Here is a 17,222-nt window from a genome sequence, read left to right as displayed (position 1 = left end):
AAGGAAGGCCAGGCTCTACTCCCTAGGCTCCTCATGTGTCTCAACTCCCTCAAGTTCCTCATTATCTTCATTCCTTTTAGTTCCTCTGGTCCTTCAGTAATAAAGTCTATTCATTTCCTCTGGCTCCTTCCACCTCTATACTTGCCTCACTCTCCTCAATCTCTTCCTAACCTCCCCTACCCTAACCTCATAGCTTGGTATTACAGAAAGAGCTTTGGATTTTTAGTGAGAGGACCTGGGTTCAAATCTTGACTGTGAGACTTGCTAGCTAGGTAACCTTAGTAAAGCCAATTAATCTCTTTGGTTCTCATTTGCAAAATTGATTGGACTTATTATCTTTAAATTAAAAGTACAACATTCTATGATACTAGTCTTCTAAATTCCTTCTCTCTGGATCCCAAACCCATCTGAAACACCCAGGGTCACCCGTTCCCCTTCTGTCTTCCTTCTAAGTCTTCAGTGGCTCCTCACTGCTTATTGCATTGTCTAATCTACCTTGGCATTCAAGGTCTTGCCCTATCCACTCATTGTTCTCTCCTAGGACCACCAGAGACTTACTCCCCAATCCAGCAAGACAGATTTCTCCATTAGTCCCCTACCCCTACCCCACACATATACAGTAAGCTTTTTCCTACCCACCCGTACTTTGCTTATATTCTCCCTCCTCCCTCTCTACCTTAGGTATAATTCTCTGCCTCATTTTCTGCATTCTTCCAACTTCTGTCCTTTATTCAAGAAGCACCTGCTCTGTGAAGCCTTCCCTGATTGCACCTAGCATACAGTGATCTCTTTTTACACTGAATATAGCATATAATACTTATAGTAGTCATATGTTAGGTGAGGACCAGGGAGTCAATGATGTTATAGGTCCTGGGGACAGTGGTTTCTGCCTGAAGCTCTAAAACAAACTCTAAAAATCCTTGTCTTTTGAGTCTTAAAGCAAACACATACTTACATATAGACAAAGACTGACTGGGCTGAGGCTGCTAAAAAGTGAAGACTTACTTTTTAAGTTGAATTGGATTATGAAACTATATGATGTTATCACAGTGACTGACCTGTCTAGAGACTGTACTAGGAATGCTCTCACATTGCAAAAAGGACACCTTTGTTCTTGTGTGGCAGCTCTATGCCACTTGGATATCACCAGTTTTGGGAGTTGGTTCTGCAGCAAGTTTTTTCTTCCCAATATCTGTCTCCTCTCCACTACCTACAATCTTCCTCCCTTTCCCCTGAACTGTTTCTATTTGATAAGCTAAGATGTAGTGGGTAGAGAAAAATGGGAGAACATGAACATCTCTATAGGTTGGGATTGTGATCTATAGTTAAATTATGTTTTGACTCTCCTTGGTTTAAGTATCAAGACCATATTTGTGTCATAGGAGGAATTTGATGGGATCACTTCTTTTCTATTTTTTTCCAAAAAGTTTGTGTTGTATTGAAATTTATTATACTCTAAATGTTTGGTAAAATTGGCATCTAGTCTGGAACATGGGAGGGTGGGCTATGGGCATCACTTGAATATTACTCTCATCAGTATGGGTTCAAAGAGGGAATAATAGATACTACAGGCTTGAATATAGAAATCTATTTTACCTGGTAGAGAAATAGGAAGGGAGGAGGTTAAATAAAGGAGTGGGGTGGGGTGGCAACTGAAAGAAGGGAGGCCTGATCAGGGGAGGTGATAGAGAGAAGCAAAATACTGGTGAGGAGGTAAAGGGTAAAAGGAGAGAGAGGACAAACAGGAGGAAGAATAGGATGAAGGGAAATACACAGGTAGTAATCATAACTGTGATTGTGAATGGGATGAACCCTCCCACAAAATGGAAACAGACAGCAGAGTAGATCAAAACCCAGAATCCTACAATATGTTGTTTATAAGAAACAGACTTGAAACAGAGAGACACACACAGAGTAAAGGAAAGGGACTGGAGCAAAATTTCTTATGCTTAAATGAGTTAAAAAGAAGCAGGGGTAGCAACCCTCATCTCAGACAAAGCAAAAGTAAAAATAAACCTAATTAAAAGAGATAAGGAAGGAAACTGCATCTTGCTAAATGGTACCATTGACAATGAAGCAATATCAATATTGAACATATATGTACCAAATATGTGCATCAAAATTCTTAAAGGAGAAGATAAGTGAGTTATAGGAAGAAATAGATAGCAAAACTATACTAGTGGAGGACCTCAACTGTGTCCTCTCAACACTAGATAAATCCAACCAAAATTAAGAAGAAATAAATGGAGGAGGTAAAAAGAAAATTAAGAAAGTTAGTTATGACAGACCTTTGGAGAAAACTGAATGGGAACAGAAAGAAATATACTTTTTCTCACCACTTTATGGTACCTACACAAAAATTGACCATGTATTAAGGCATAAAACCATCAAAATCAAATGTAGAAGGACAGAAATATTAAATGTATCCTTTTTGGATCATTATACAATAAAAATTACATGCAACAAAGGAGAGTGGAAAGATAGTTTAAAACTATGTCCATTATTATGTCAGCTAATAATACTGATGGAAAGGGTGGTGGCGGCTAGAATTTATCATTGAAATTTGTGAATTTGTCACAACTGAGCTTGACTATGTTTGTGACCATGAGCAAGCCACATAACCTCTTTGAGCTTTAGTTTCTCAATTATAAATGAAGAGGTTGGATAATATTTCCCTTTATTAATCAGAAGAAGAATCTGAGTTTAAAAATGGTAGATTGGAACAAATGGAAACTAGTGACTTCATGAGAAATCAAGATACTATTAAACAGATCCAAACAAATGAAAAATTAGAAGGAAATGAGAAATATCTGATTGGGAAAACCACTGACCTAGAAAATAGGTCCAGGCGGGATAATTTAAAAATTATTGGACTACCTGAAAGCCATGATCAAAAAAAGAACCTAGAAATCATCCTTCAAGAAATTCTCAAGGAAAATTGCCCTGATGTTTTAGAACCAGAGGACAAAATAGAGGTTAAAAGAATCCACCCATCACCTCCTGAAAAAGATCCTCAAAAGAAAACTCCTGGGAATATTATAGCAAGGTTCTAGAGTTCCCAGATCAAGGAGAAAATATTACAAGTAGCCAGGAAGAAACAATTTGAATACTGTGGAAAGACAATCAGGATAACACAGGATCTGGCAACATCTACACTGAGGGATTGAAGGGCTTAGAATATGATATTCCAGAAGGCAAAGGAGCTGGGATGAAAACCAAGAATCATCTACCCAGCAAAACTGAGTATCATGTTTCAGGGGAAAATATGGTCATTCAATGGAATAGAATTTCAAGCATTCTTGATGAAAAAACCAGAGGTGAATAGAAAATTTGACATTCAGATACAAGAAGCAAGAGAAGCATGAGAAGGTAAACAGGGAAAGAAATCATAAGGAACTTATCAAAGTTGAACTACTTACATTCCTACATGGAAAAATGATAATTGTAACTTATGAAACTTTTCTCAGTATGAGAATAGTTGAAGGGAATAGAAATCTATATACACACACCTCTATGTGTATACATATATATGTCTATATAGGAGGGTGTACAGGTATATGAATACATATGTGAGTGTGTGTATATATGGGTACAGATATACATAGACAGAGGGAACAGGACCAATTGAATATGAAGGGAAGATACTTAAAAGGTGAAATTAAGAGATGAGAGAGGAATATAATGAGAGGAGATGGGGAGAGACAGAATGGGGTAAATTATCCCATATAGAAGAGGCAAGGGAAAACTGTGACAATGGAGGGGAAGAACAGGAAGGTAAAAGGGAATGGGTCGACCTTATTCTCATTGAATTTGGCTTAGGGAGGGAATGACATACACACTAAATAGGGTATCTCACCCTACAAGAGAGTAGGGGGGAAGGGAATGAGAGGGAGGTTGATGGAAGGGAGGGCAGGCTGGGGTGGAGGGAAGTTGGAAGCACCTACTTTTGAAAAGGGACAGGATCAAAGTAGAGAATAGAAGTAGTAGGGGGTGGGATAGGAGGGAGGGAAATATAGTCAGTCTTTCACAATATATCCACTATGGAAATGTTTTGCATAGCTACACATGTACAACCTATATTGAATTGCTTATCTTCCCAGTAAGGGTGGGTAATGAGGGAGGTAAGGAAAGAATCTAGAATTCAAAGGTTTAAAATAAAATGTTTAAAATATATTATTATTAATTATCATTTTACATGTAACTGGGAAATAAAACATACAGGCACTGGGGCATAAAGATACACCGAGCCCTACTGGAAAGTGGAGGGGGGATGGAGTAAGATATGGGAAAGAGCAAATTGGGGGAGGGGATATCCAGTGGGATCTCTGTTTTGGGGTGGTGGGTAGGGGAAACATGGGGAAAAAATTTGTAACTCAAAATCTTGTGGAAATGAATGATGTAAACTAAAAAAAAATAATACTGATAAAAAAATAAAAGGCTGAAGAAAAATTGGTAGACCTGACCCTTACTAGCTGGGCTGACTCTACAAAGGAGTAAAGAAAGGAAGGAAGAGGAACAGCTGTAAACTTAGAGCCAAATAATAAATAAATATTAGCATATTGGATGACAGTCAAGACCCAAAATGATATTGAAGGACTTGAAGAAAAACTCACATCTATACCTATCAGATTGTTTAGCAAGACAGAAAACAAAAATGATAAATGCTGGAGGGGATGTGGACAATTTGGGACACTGATGCACTATTGTTGGAGTTGGGGACTAGTCCAACAATTCTGGAAAACAATTTGTCAAAATTCTTAAAAGGCAATTACCACTATTAGTTCTGTTTCCCAAAAAGATGAAATAAAAGGGAAAAGGACCTATTTGCAGTAAATATTGATAGCATTTATAGCAGTATATTATATTATATATATATATTTTGTGGTGTCAAAGAATTTGACATTGAGTTGATATACATAAATTGGGGAATAACTGAACAATTTATGGCATATGATTATGATGGAATACTGTTGTGTTATAAGAAATGATGAGCAAGATGGTTTCAGAAAAACCTGAGAAGTATGAACTCATGCAAAGTGAAGTGAGCAGAACCAGGAGAATAGGAGTACATAGTAACAGCAATATTGTAAGTATGATCAACTTTGAAAGACTTAGCTGATGAGATCAAGATAATGATCCAAGGTAATTCTAAAGGACATGTGACAAAAAATGCTGTCCATCTCCAGAGAGAGAACTGATGAACTCTAAATAAAATTGAAGCATAGTTTTTTAGCACTATTTTTATAGTTTTATTTTGTTTTTTTTTTCTTTTGCAACGTGGCTAAATATATTTTGCATGACTTTACATATACAATCTATATAAAATTCTTGCCTTTTCAAGGAGAGAGGAGGAGTGGAAGGGAAAAAGAGAATTCAAAACTCAAACTTTTAAAAATGTTAAAATATTTTGCACATAACTGGAAAATATATAACAAAATAAAGAAAAGCAATATAAAAAAGAAAAATGTTAGATCCAACAATGAATTTTTTTTTGCTTTTTAGAGGGCAATGGGGGTTAAGTGACTTGCCCAAGGTCACATGGCTAGTTTTTGTGTTAAGTGTCTGAGGCCAGATTTGAACTCAGGTCCTCCTGACTCCAGGGCCCATGCTGTATTCACTGCACTACCTAACTGTCCCTGCAAATTTGCTTCTTTTGAAGTCATCAGCATCAGGGCACCAAGAAGGCAAGAGTAGGAATGGTATTTAGGTAGATAGGGGTAAATCTGAGGTAGTAAGAGACTTTTGGAAGGATGAAAATTGAGAGGCAATTGACTTGGAAGACAGACTTTCTAAGACCTTCTATCCTTGTGTCCAGCACTGATGGCCATATCAATTTAGAGTAGCCCGAATAGGATATAATTAGTTCCCTCCTTTTCTCCTTAGTCCTACAGGAACAGATTTTGCCTGGGGTCTTGAGGAGTAATCACCTAAAGAAATGAACAGAATTGAAATAAAAAGCCAAACAGATTATATAAATAAATTTAGTGGTTACCTTTTTAAAACAATAAAAGAAAAATGGTTATCTGGCCAGATTTAGAGAGTGAAAGCCACGTTGTTCCTATTAAAAATTAAGTTGTATAATTCACAATAATTGAAGAGAAAACAAAGGAAATTGTTAGACTAGTTTGACAAATTTTGTGCCAGCAAAACTAATCAATGAATGATGAATAATTACAAAAATATAACTACAGAGATAAACAGAAGTATACATCATTTAAATAAAGTGAAAAAAGAGAAAGAAATTAAATAAGGTATCAACAAAATACTAAAGGACAGGAAGGAACTACAGAATCAGATGGATTTATATATGGATTCATAAAATAATTAATTCTAATAATATATGTAGAGAAGCCCCTATGTTTAAGAAAGACCCCAAATGTAGAGCCCATCTTCCCTCCCTCCACCTGCCTGTAAGCAATGGTTGTATGGTTACCTGAATCAGGGAGGCAGAATAGACATCTCTAATCTCTTCTCCCCTTGCTCTTCTCCAAATGAGGCTTGGGTCTGATAGAGGGATCACCACACTAGAAGGTTATCTGTCTGCTTCCTTAAATATTTTTAGTCTAGGTGATAGATAGGGTTTACTCTAATTTCTGATTGCTATCTCATTATTATTGTGGAGAAGTGGACCCTAAGTTTTATATCCAAGGCTTGACCTCTTTCCACCAAATACCAGTCCCACAATGAACTCACATAGCAAATAGCAAAGAAAACCTGTTTATCCAAATTATAGCAAGACCAAAATCAGAGATGGTATACATAGGATGATATATTTGAGACAACAAAGAGAGAAGGATTTTACCCAATATATATATTTTATTTCATTAAATATTTCTTAATTACCTGGTAGAAAAAAATTAACATTTGTTTTAAATTTTTTTAAGTTCCACATTTACTCCTTACTTCTACCCCCTCCTTGAGAAGGCAAGCAGTTTCATATAGATTACACATGGGAAATCATGAAAAACATATTTCCCTGTTAGCTATGTTACAAAAGAAAACACAGACCAAAAATAACAACAAAATAAAGTTTAAAAAAAGTTTCAATCTACTTTCAGATTCCAACACTTTTTTCTCTTGGGGTGGAAAGCATTATTCATCTGAAGTCTTCCATAATTATCTTGGATCACTGTATTGATCAGAGTAGTTAAGTCATTCACAATTGATTATCTTTAGAATATTGTTGCTGTGAACAATGTTCTGCTCACTTCACTTTGCAAAAGTTTATATGTCTTCCCATATTTTTCTCAAGCCAGTAGCCTCATCATTTTTAAAATTTTCTTTTAAAAAAATCTTCTAGGGGCGGCCAGGTGGCTCAGCGAGTAAGAGCACCGGCTCCAGTGTTGGGACGACCTGGAGATCGAATCCCGGGCTCAGACACTCAGCACCACACCCAGAAATAACTGGCCGTGTAACCTTGAGCAAGTTACTTAACCCCGATTGCTTAAAAAAAAAAATCTTCTATTTATTTTTAGTTTTCAACATTCATTTCCACAAGATTTTGAGTTACAAATTTTCTCCCTGTCTTTCCCCTACCCCCCACCCCAAGAGATGGAGCCTATTGAATACCCCTTCCCCCAGTCTGCTCTCTCTTATATCCTCCCCCATACCTCCTCTAACTTTCTAGTAGGGCAAGATGGATTGCTATACCCCAGTGCCCGTATATCTTATTTCCCAGTTGCATGTAAAATACAATTAAAATTTTTTCTTAACATTTGTTTTTAAAACTTTGATTTCCAGATTCTTTCCCTTCTTTCCTCCTCACCTACCCCCACTGGGAAGATAAACAATTCAGTATAGGTTGTACATGTATGCAAAATGTTTCCATAGTAGATACATTGTGAAAGACTAACTATATTTCCCATCCTATCCTGCCCCCCCCCACTTATTCTATTTTCTACTTTGGCCCTGTCCCTTTTCAAGAGTGTTTACTTCTAACTACCCTCTCCCCCAATCATTCCCCCTCTTTTTTTTTTCTTAATAATTTCTTGAAGTATAATGTCTAGACTATTTTTTTTTTAACATGACTTTTAGGTAGTCCAAAAATTCTTATGTTGTCTCTTCTAGATCTGTTTTCTTTCCTTTTTTTTTTTTTTTTTTTTAGTTTTTTTTTTTTCCTTTTTTTTTTTTTTTTTGAGGATCTTATGTTGGCATTTATTATTTAATCTGAAGAACAGGTTATGATGGAGGTGGGGGGCAAAGGAGGAGACAGGGAGCCAAGAGCCTCATCTGTGTCTGCTCTAGACGGGGTTGATCCTCATTCCTGAGCCTTGGTCCAGGGCACACAAAGAAGCACACACGCTAAGATGAGGTTCCAGGAGTACAGGTTGAGGAAAACAGCGGGGGTGGCCAGAGCTACACATCCAGCCAGAGGAGGGGGCTGGGATTCTCCTTGGATGAGCAGCACCGTTCCCTTTTGGGAACTGAAGCCTAGTGCTAAGTGCCATCCCACATCTTCCTTATTAAACATTTTTATAGTTAAAGCCTTTGTGCTAAAGAATTCTTTCATCTCCTCTCTAACTTCTTGTACTCTGCTTCTAGTTTCTTTGAATATGCATCCAATTTGTAAGCTGCCTGCTCAAGGGAGGCTACTTGCTCCTCAATTAAAGTGATCTGATCCTGATAAGGCTGAAGGGCGGCATATTTCTGGTTTAAGTCCCTTAGGTTTCTGCTTATGTTTTCTGCAATATCTTTCATTTCTGGATACTTCAAGCTAGTCAGTTTGTTCATATTTTCCAGAAGTTTATCATGTTCATTGGTGCTTGTCAGCTTGCCTGTCGGGTACGTGGCCATTTTGGAGAACATGTCCTGGTACAGCCCCATGATGTTCGCCTTGGAGGGCTCTGTGGCCTCCATGGCCGTCTCAACCATGGCATCTTCTAAGCCGGGGAAGGGAGGAAGGAGAAAGGATGGGGAGAAGGAGGGGGAGAGGGAAGGGAAAGGAGACAAGGAAAGGGGAAAAGGGGAAGGGTCGGAGAGGGAGATGAGGGGGGAGGGCGAGGAGGGGGAGGCAGATCGCCATCCTAGATCTGTTTTCTAATCAGTTGTTTTTCCAATGAGATATTTCATGTTCTCTTCTATTTTTTTCATTCTTTGATTTTGTTTTATTATTTCTTGATATCTTATGCAGTCATTAGTTTCCCCTTGAGGAGTTATTTTCTTCAGTAAGCTTGTGGGCTTCTTTTCCCAATTGTTCAGAACTTTCTTGCATTACTCTAATTTGTTTTCTTAATTTTCACTCTTATTTCACCTCTCTTATTTGACTTTTAAAGTACTTTTAAAAGTCTTCTAAGAATTTTTTTAGGTTTGTGACCATTTAATATTTTTTTGGAGCTTTATAAGTAGCTGCTTTGATGTCATTGTTTTCTGAGTTTGAACTCTGATCTTTTTATTAATGGACAATTTGTTGATTGTTAACTTTTTATTAAGGTTGAACTTTGTTACCTGGGTATGTAGGATAATGTCTCAGTTTCAGGTTTTTTGTGTTGTTTTCAGAGCTCTGAAGTCTGTGACTTTTTGATTCTTACAATGTACTACAATCCAAAATTAGGTATGGTCCCTGCTCTTTTGGTTTTTGCCTCATTTTATAAGTGACCTCAGGTATTCCTTCCCTCCCATGAGCTATAACTAGGGCTCCTCCCCTCACCTCTTCCCTGCTTCCATCACAAGCACTCTCACTTTCTAAAGTCCTAGACATGCACCACCAGTCTCTATTTTTCTAGGGCTGAAAGGTTCAGTTCACTCCTCTGCCTTAGAATTGGAACCAGAGACCCCAGTCTCTTATGAATCACCACAGCCAGTCCTCTCCATCCATAAGCAGGATACTGATCCTCTGCTACCTCCCTCACCAGTGTGAGCTGGTTCCTCCTTTCCCATAGTCATGCCTCGGACCTCACCTGGCTAATGCACATGGGTTCCCTGTACAGTGATAGAAGAGGGCTCTCCCAATCTTCCCCTGATCCCCCTCCCCACCCCCATCTGTATGGCAAAAGTTCCCAAAGCATTATTTTAAATTATTTGGAGGGGAATTTGGGAGAACCAGCTAATTTATTACCTTATTCCACCATCTTCCTCTAGAGTCCTGGACTTTGAAATGACTTGCTTAGGCACTAGTGATACAAAGCACACAAAATGGAAGATTCTGATCTCAAGAAGTTTTTACATTTTAATCCAAATTAATCTCTCCTCCATGTTAAACATCCTTAATAAGTTAATTCTCATAAGGTGTATGAATTTGAAGGCAGTCACTATCTTATGAGGAAATTCCAGCTTGTCCACATCCTGGTAAAATATGGTGAACACATTTCAGATGAGCTCTGTCCCACAGGACAATTGCCTCTCTTTCTGGACACTCTGCTCTCATTGTAGCATAATACTGCAATAACTTTTTAGGCTGACACTTTGCATTGTTGCCTCTTACTATGGTTTCAATCCACTAAAATCTCCATAATTTTTGTAGATTACCATACTTAGGGGAAAATTTGTATCTGTAATCGCTTACATTAATAAAGCAGAGAAAAAGCAGATCAATGAATTGGGTTTGCGCAATCAAATGCAACTAAAAACACACTAAAGAAAGAATAAATTAACCCCCCCAATTAAACATCCAAATTGGAAATCCTGAAAATCAACAGAGATTAATAAAATTGAAAGTAGATGAACTGTTTTATAGTCACATTTTTCCCATCTTGTATTTATGAAGCTGACTTTTTGAATTCAAGCCTGCTTGCATTTTTTTCTCTTTTACATTTCATAGTAGATTCCATCCAGCATCCTATGCTATCACAATTTTAGAGCTGGAAATGTCCTTGGCAGTCATATTCCCAAAAAAGGATCCCCCAATTTGAAATACAATAAAGTGGTCATAGATCCGTTGGTTGAAGGTCACTGTTCACAGAGATTATAACACCCTAATTGACAGAGGATTCCACCACTTGTTGGCTGTAAATGTAAAGAAATTTTTCTGATGTGAAGTCTCGATTGTCTCTTTTGCAACTACCACCCAATTAGACCTGGTTCTGTTCTCTAGGGCCAAATAGAGAGGTTTAACTCAACTTCCACATGATAGTTCATCAGGAACATGGTGACAATGATCATATATATTTTATATGTACATGTATATGTATATATATTCCCACCAGGTGTTCTTCTTCAAACTAAATATAACCAGCTTCTGATATGATTTGGACTTTTCATTGTTCTGGTTGCCTTCCTCTGGATGATCTCCAGCTTATCAATGTCTTCTTTCTTTTGTTCCCAGAACCCAACACAATACTCCAGAAATGACCTCAATTAATGTGAAGTTTCATTTTGTTTTGTTGATTAGTCATGTCCAACTCTTTGTGACCACCTTTGAGATTTTCTTGACTGGATTCAGCTCATTTTTTTGATAAGGAACTGAGGCAGGGTTAAGGTCACACAGCTAGTGTCTGAGCCCTGATTTGAACTCAGATCATCCTGACTCCAGGGCTGGCACTCTATCCATTGTACCAACTCCAATATTACCCTTAGGGTGGAGTGCTGGTTCCTTATTTGTGGAAGCAATGGCTTTCCTAATGCAGCCCAAGCTTGAATTAGCTTTTTAGAAGACACCTAATAATGATCCATATTGGGTTTATAGTTCACTAAAATTTTAGATCTTTTTTTCAGACAAACTTCCATCTAACCATGCTTTCCTCATCTTTGTGAATTGATTTTGTGAAGCTGATTTTTTAAAACCCCAAATATTATGTATACCACTACTGAATTTCATTGCCTTAAACTTGGCACAACGATCTAACCTGTCAAGATCTTTTTGAATTTTATATTATCACCTAATACACCTCTATTGATCTTTTCAATCAATACTTTGAAATACTTTATCAAAGCTTGGCTAAAATCTAAGTATCTATAGCAGTAGCATGTAGTGATCTACTAGCTATTAAGGCAGCTCTAGGGTATAGTGGATAGAGCTGACTTGGAGTCAGAAGAGCTGAATTTAAATTGTGCTTCAGACAGGCTAATTATGCAAACCTGGGCAATTCACATAACCTTTCAGCCTCAGTTTTATCATCTGTAAAATGGGAATAATAATGACCTTTACCCCCACAGGACTGTGGTGAGGATCAAATAAGATAACATATGCAAAGTACTTTGCAAACCTTAAAACATGTTGTGAGTGCTAGCTATTGATATTGTTAGTTTAGTAACCCTACTAAAAGAAGAAATAAGCCTGGTTTGATGAAATCACACTGGCTCTTTGTGATTACCATTTCACTCTTTTAGGTATTTTATTAATAATTTCTTTAATTATCTACTTTTGAATAGTGTCAATAATTAGAATCATGCTTATAGCATATACTATATTGGATATATATACACACACATACATATATACACACAGATATATACACACTTGTATACATACATATATGTGTGTGTGTATATATGTATATATGAAATGTGTATGTGTTCAAATCCAGCCTCAGAGTATGAATCCTTGTGCAAGTCAGTTAACCTCTGTGTGGCAAATATGTGTGTATACATATATGTATACATATACATGTACATGATATGTTCATAAGTATCCACACACAATATACTGGCAGAGTGTGTGTATGTATGTGTATGTATATGTGTGTTCAAATCCAGCCTCAGACACTTAGTGTGTGTTCTTGCTCAAGTCATTTAACTTCTGTTTGCCTCAGTTTCTTCATCTGTAAAATGGGGGTGATAATAATAGCACCTAGCACCAAGGGTTGTGAGAATAAAATGAGATAATTTTTATAAAGTGCTTTGCAAAGCTTAGAATGATATATAAATACAAGATATTAATCTAGACTTGCTCGTTGTATTCTTTCCCCTTGAAAAAAATCTAGACAGCTTTTGCCCTTCTCTGGTCCTATGGTAATTCTTTCTTTTTCCATGGACTTTTGAATATCAATGACAATATCTGGGTAATCACATCTTCCAGTCCCTTCAGTACCTGAGCATGTAGTTTGTCTGGGTTAGGGGACTTGAAGAAGACTTTCTTTTGGGTTTCTTATAGACCTGAAACTGCCTTTCATTGCTGTGTCTAGCTTATCCTTGACCATGGATGCAAATACTGATGTCAGTTCCTGCTGCCAAGAGACACTGCTAGGACTTCAATGAGAAATCTGACTCTAAAGATCACAAACTTGTCTTGTCGTCAAGGGAGTTAGGAGGAAAGACAGAGAGAGTCCTTCTCTGGGGCTTGGCTCAAATGTTGTCTCCTCTAGTCTGTCAGCTTCTCAAATTTTTTTTTTGCTGTTTTATACAGAATTTTGCTATTTTATACAGAATTACATATAAGATCAATAGAAATAATTTTGAGGGAAAGACTAGCAGCTTGAGGATAATAGTAAAGGCATGATATGGGAGATGACCTTTGAGATGACCTAAAAGGGACACAGAGATTCTGAGAGGGGTAAGGAAAGAGCACATTCTGAGTCTGTGCAAGGCTGCTGAGAAACAGCAAATAGGTCAATTTGGTTGGAACATGAAACTGCATAAATTGGAGTAATATATTTTAAGTTAAGAAAAGTAGGTAGGCTGGAGCTTGATAGTGGATGGATTTAAATTTCCTGATGTGGAATTTCTATTCTAAAGGCAATAGGGAACCACTGAAGCTTCTTGAGCAAAGGAGTAAATTAGTAAGCCCTATGCTTGACAAAGATTATTTTGGCAGCTGGTTGGAGACAGAGCTGAACAGGGGAGAGACTGGAGGTAGCAAGACCAATGAAATTGGTCCGCTTTCTTTTTTGTGTTATTTTTGCATGGTTTAAAATATTACTGCATAAAATGTGATATTTCATCTTTCTCTATAATTATGAATAATCTGTGCATTGAAAACACGTTTTGGTCCTTGGGAAGTTTGAAAAAATTCTACTGTGAAACCATCTGGACCAGATTTTTGTGTGTGTGTGTAACAATACTTTGCTGACTTGTCTTATTTCTTCCTCTAAGATCGATCTATTTTAAATTATTCATTTTCTGTTGATTCACTTTCAGCAACTTATATTTTTTATGTGATCCTCTATTTCCTTTAAATTCTCTGCTTTGTTAGCCTATCACTATAAATAGTATTTCCTATTCACATTCTGGATTTCTTTTGTATTTTATAAGATCAGAGGGTTTAGAGGTAGAAGAAAATCTTAGAGGTTATCTAGTCCAAACCTATCATTTTACAAATGAAGAAACAGACCTAAAGAGGTAACAAATTTGCCACAGGTAGTAGTGTCAGACCCAGCATTTGAACTTAGGTCTATCGATTCCAAACTTAGCATACTTTTCATCATACTATCCTGCTTTCCACTTTTTTTTTTGACACATCCTTTTCCTTTTGGAATTTTGTTTTCTTTCCTCTCCCCCCACCTCCCCATCCCCAGCACCTTTTCATATTAACTTGACTAATGCTAGGGGCCTGTCTTTTTTTCCTGGATTCAACTGGGTTTAAAGAAATTAAAATGTTCTTACATTTTGTATTCTGTTTATTTTATCCCTTACTCCAATAATGTCTTTCTCTTTTCCTTTGAATTATTGCTTTGTTCCTTTTCTCATGAGATTAATTAATTTATTTTCTACTTTTCTTATGAATGTAGATATGAAATGACATAAATTTGTCCCTAAGAATTGCTTTTGTATGATCCTATTGATTTGCATACAAGTTACTATTCATTTTCTCTTTATTTAGGTGGTCTGTTGCTGAGGAATGGCTGAGAAAACTGTAGCATGTGAATGCAATAAACATATTATTGCACAATAAATGGTGAATATGAGTTTAGAGAAACCTGGGAAAGACTTGTATGAATTGATAGGGAGCAAAATAAACAGAACCAAGAGAATAATATGAAGAATAATTAAAGCATGAAACATGAAAAAACTGTGAATAAAAAGTTGAATTATTTCATCTAGAGACCAGATAATAGAACAGACTTTTTTCCTGATTTTAAAGTGGTAAAGGAATACTTGTATAGAATATTGTATATATCATCAGACATAATCACTACATTTTATGTTTTTGGTTAATTATCACTCTTTGTTATAAAGGAGAGAATTCACTGATGGTGTTGAGATGGGATATAAAAACAAAAGGCATGAATAATACATGTTAAAATAATCTTATTTTTCCTTCTGTTACTTAATCACTGGTTAATAAGCGATTGTTTAAAATTCATCTTTAGTTAATTACTTTATGCTAATATTATTAGAATGGAGGGAAATACACAGGGAGTAATCATAACTGATTGCAAATGGGACAGATTCTCCCATAAAATATAAATGGATAGCTGAGTGGCTAAAAAAAAACCCCCCAGAATCCTACAATATGTTGTTTGCAAGAAACACACTGGAAGCAGAGAGACACACACGGAGTAAAGGTAAGGGGCTGAAGCAGAGTCTGTTCTGCTTCAGCTGAGGTAAAAAAAAAAAGTGGGGGTAGCAATTCTGATCTCACTTAAAGTAAAAGTAAAAATATACTTAATTAAAAGAGGTAAGGCATACCTTAAAGAGGTAAAAGCACATACTTTTGAAAAGGGATAGAGTCAAAGTAGAAAATAGAATAAGTGGGGGGCAGGATATGATAGAGGGAAATATAGTTAGTTTTTCACAATATAACTACTATGGAAATGTTTTGCATAACTACACATGTACAACCTATATTGAAGTGCTTATCTTCCCAGTGGAGGTGGGTGAGGAGGGAAAAAGGGAAAGAATCTGGAAATTAAAGTTTTAAAAACTAATGTTAAAAAAATTATTTTTTACATGCAACTGGGAAATAAGATACAACGGCACTAGGGATAGAAATTCATCTTACCCTACTAGAAAGTTAGAAGGGGAATGGGGGAGGATATAAGAGAGAGAAGATTTGGGGAAGGGGCATTCAGTAGGCTTGCTATCTTGAGGTGGTGGTAGGGGGAAGACGAGGAGAAAATTTGTAACTCAAAATCTTGTGGAAATGAATATTGAAAACAAAATAAATTTTAAAAACTCCTGAGAATAAAAATATTCTCAGAAAAAAAAGAAAATTATGTCTCTTCATTTAAAAAGGACAAATACAAAGGCAATCCAGCTGAACTTTCTCAAAATTCCCCTTCAAACAACTTTAAAATAATATCTCAAATAAAATTTTGAGTGGCAGAGCCAATAAAAGGTCAGGGTCAGATATTTTTCCATCCTAAAAAACTTAGCGGGTTTATAGAAGTTTGTGATACTATCGTGGAAGCCTGTGTGGAGCCCACACATGTAGCACCAACAACAATGGCCATGACAGCAACAGCAGTTGTGGGAGCTCTCAGCCCAGAGATAGTAAGGGGGTCAGGAAACTGGTCATAAAGAGATTATAAGAGAAAAGTTGGTTGCTCTGGGTACTGCTGGCACTGATTGGTACCTCTTTTACCCATAGGCACTTCTAGGACACAATTCCAGGGTGGAGAAGAGTGCTGGGGGATCATTCACAAGGGAGCAAGGGCACTGGTCACAATTCCAAGGCAAAGAAAGAGCTAGTGCTTGTGGCTACAGGGCATCAGAGTAAAGACCAGAGCAGAACTCTCCCAGGATCAAACCACCTTGGAGGCACCAAAAACTTCCAGACTACCAGAACTAGTTCTGAAAACAACAGAACAAAACAAAATAAAACAAAACAAAAAACCTGGAGTTTGGGACAGTGCCTCCCCAACCCTAAGTGAACAGAACCCAATTTTAACAAAAAGTTCAAAGTCAAGATATAACAATAATAATAACAACAACACAAAAAACCTACTATGGTAGTAGGGAAAATCAAGACACAATCTCAGAAGAAGATCACAACGTGAAAACAGCTCTAAGCAAAGCCTCAAATAAAAAAAATACAAATGTGAATCAAGCCTAACAAGAAATTCTGAAAGACCTAAAGATAGAGCTAAGAGTGGTTGAGGGAAAATGGGAGAAAAATCAGAGTGATGCAAGAATATTAAGAAAACTGTATTAATTTAGTAAAAGAAGCACAAAAATACTGGAGAAAATAACACATTATAAAACAGAATTGGCCAAATGGAAAATATATACAATATATCACTGAAACAAATCCTTAAAAATTAGAATTGGACAAGTGGAAGTGAATGACTCCACAAGACATCAAAAAACAATAAATCAAAATTAAAATAATGAAAAATAGAAGAAAATGTAAAGTATCTCTATGGAAAAACAATTGACCTGAGAAATAGATTGAGGAAAGATAATTTAAG

At 36.7% G+C, this 17,222-nt stretch overlaps 1 long non-coding RNA gene across 1 annotated transcript in view; it reads left to right on the top strand.

The window, feature by feature from the left end:
* The window catches only part of LOC138168086 (uncharacterized), a 24,567-nt gene extending 7,345 nt beyond the window's left edge, over positions 1-17,222 (top strand). The window contains exons 3-4 of the long non-coding RNA XR_011170031.1: positions 14,693-14,767; positions 16,403-17,222. This is a non-coding gene — a long non-coding RNA (uncharacterized lncRNA). The remainder of the gene's footprint in view (positions 1-14,692; positions 14,768-16,402) is intronic.

The sequence above is a fragment of the Petaurus breviceps genome, unplaced genomic scaffold (genome assembly GCF_028583685.1).
Source record: "Petaurus breviceps papuanus isolate PSGF00001 unplaced genomic scaffold, PetGlider_PUasm1.0 350, whole genome shotgun sequence".
Classification (NCBI taxonomy): Eukaryota; Metazoa; Chordata; class Mammalia; order Diprotodontia; family Petauridae; genus Petaurus; species Petaurus breviceps.
Note: the sequence above shows the minus strand (reverse complement) of the source record. Positions and strands in the feature narration are given on the sequence as shown.